Below are 2,762 nucleotides of genomic sequence, written 5' to 3'. Positions count from 1 at the left end.
GCCTGGAATTTGGATCTGGTGGCAAAAGATATTCATTAAACAAATAACTAATGAAACAAAATAAGTTCAGGGAGTGTGAAATGCTAGAATTTTGATAATTCTACTATAACAAGGTAGATTTGAAACATATGTGCCACTCATTCATTCAATGAATTCTCTGAGATAATCTCTAGTTAGTTTGGGGATCTCTGATGCATTTTTTTTTTCTGATTTTCCCTACCAGGCAACAAAGACATAGCCTGAGTGGGATACATATCATCTTCCTTTAAAAGCTCCATAAACTCTCTCTTAAAGTCAACCCCAGGGAACATGCAACCTAAATAAAATGGGTAATTGGCTCACAGCCTAGTCTCCCAATCGCTGCTTCACTGATGGTGACTTCTTGTTTATTTTTTTAAAAATTTTTATTTTTTTCAGTTGTAGAAGAACAAAACCCTTCATTTTATTTATTGATTTGTATCGAACCCAGTGCCTCACAGGTGCTAGGCAAGCGCTCAACCACTGAACCACAACCCCAGCCCATTCTTGTTTGGTTTTTATGGTAGAATGGGTGAACAGGCTCCTTGGGCTCTTTTATTAGGATACCGCTATGGTTTGAATATACATGCCCTTCACAATTCACCTGTGGAAACTCAATACCCAAAGATGGTGTTAGAAGTGGAGGCTTTTGAGAAATGGTTGAGTTGTAAGTGCTCTGAGTTCACCAATGGAACTGGCACTTTTTATGAGATGCATTGAAAGGAGCGAGGTAGTCACTTTCCCCTGAGGTTACGTCAATAAGCCACCACCTTGGAAGCAGCAAGAGAGCCCTTAACACACAAGGAGCTGCTGCTGACTTGGATTTCCTAGCCCCTGGGGTTGTGAGAAATAATTTTCGGTTACTTATAAGCTACTTGTTTTTTTTTTTGCTACTTGGTTTTTTACTGCTTTGCTATAGCAGTTTGTTAGCTTTGCGTTACTGTGACAAAAGTATCTGGCATAAGTAACTTAAAAGGAGCTCACAGTTTCAAAAGTTTTGGTCCACCTGCACTTCTCTCAATTGTTTCTGGGCCTATGGTGAGGTAGAACATAATGAAGGGAAGCAAAAGTAGAGCAAAGCTGCTCACCTCATTGTGTTTGGAGAGCAAACAGAGGAGAGAATGAGGAGAAGGGGTCAGGGACAAAACAGCCCCTGCAGAGCCCCAGTGATCTGTCTCCTCCGTGAGGTCCTCCTGCAGTTGCCATCACTCCGATGTAGCCATTACGGTATGAATTCATAAATGGGTTGATTCAGTGATGAGCTCAGCTCCCTCGTGACTAAATCATGTCCCCAGCCCCCACCTCTGAACATTGGGGACCTGGGGACTAAGCCTTCCACACATGGGCTTTTGGGGGACATTTAAGTTCTAAACGGTAACACAGTGCAGATGGATTAAGACATTACTCTTCTTTTTCATGTTTTCTTAAAAATTCTCAGTTATGTAATCCTTCATATAAAACTTAAAATTATTTAGTTTATTATAACATGTGCATTCCCAAGAGAATTTGGGGCTTTCATGAAAACTGCATTAATTTTCTAATTTGACTTAGAAGGAATTGGCATGTTTTTGATACTGAACTCCACAATTGAGAAAACAGCGTGTGTTTTCCATTTATTCTGTCTTTCAGCCAATGTTCATCACAAAGACTTTGTAACTTGGTAAAGTTTATTCCTAAGTATTTTATGGATTTTGTTGCCATTCTGTAGAAAACCTTAATATTTCATTTTTTTTAATATTTATTTTTTAGTTTTCGGCAGACACAACATCTTTGTTTGTATGTGGTGCTGAGGATCGAACCCGGGGCCGCACGCATGCTAGGCGACCGCGCTACCACTTGAGCCACATCCCCAGCCCAATATTTCATTTTTAATAGGCTACTGGTTGCTCAAAGTAAAGTTTTGATTTTTCCTCCGCTTACCTGGAGTGAAGTCTTTTACTGAACTTATTTAACGTTGAGGCATCTAGATTTCCAACATTTCCTATCATCTGCAAATAATGACGTACAAATGATGACATTGTCTTTTTTGGTGGGGTGGCTTGACAGTGACAGTGTTGTACCGCAGAATAACATGGCTTTTCTTGGCCAGGGCTCAGTTGGTCTTAGTTATGTGCAGTCTTTGCACCACCTACCTAGGAACATGTCACTGCTCTGCCATCTAATAAGTGTGTGACCTTGGGCAACTTTTTAACCTCTATGGACCTCAGGGTCCCCATCTACAAAATAGGAATAACAGTGGTACTTAATTCAGAAACTAAAGTATTAAGTATTAAGCAATAGTTTAAAAAGCATTTGGAATGCACATTAAGTCTTATGTCAAGTATTAGCATACACTAATCAAAACCCCACTGCATAATTTATCTCCTGTAAGCTTCAGAACCAGGTCAGAAAGTGTGTCAAAGTGCATTTTGCAAACAAGGAAACAAGCAGCAAGAGTGGAGTGATCTGCCAAAGGTCACTCTATACAATGGAGTGATCTGCCAAAGGTGATCTGCTCCTAGAAAATAATCCAATCAATCAACTCCTGCCAAAGCGTGGCTTAGATCGTATTAAAACGTTGATCCATTCTACCTTGCGTGGCATTTTACTAGAAAAAGTACACTGACGCAAAGGCGGCAGGCTCCGGCCTTGAGTTCGTAGGCTTCCGCCAGGAGTGGCGAAAAGGGCCGAGTGCGCTCGGAAACGCCCGCCAGTCCTCGGCCACAATCGTCAGGCGGCGGGGCTCACGCTTCGGCACGTTTCGC

Source organism: Ictidomys tridecemlineatus, chromosome 6 (assembly GCF_052094955.1).
Source record: "Ictidomys tridecemlineatus isolate mIctTri1 chromosome 6, mIctTri1.hap1, whole genome shotgun sequence".
Lineage (NCBI taxonomy): Eukaryota > Metazoa > Chordata > Mammalia > Rodentia > Sciuridae > Ictidomys > Ictidomys tridecemlineatus.
Note: the sequence above shows the minus strand (reverse complement) of the source record.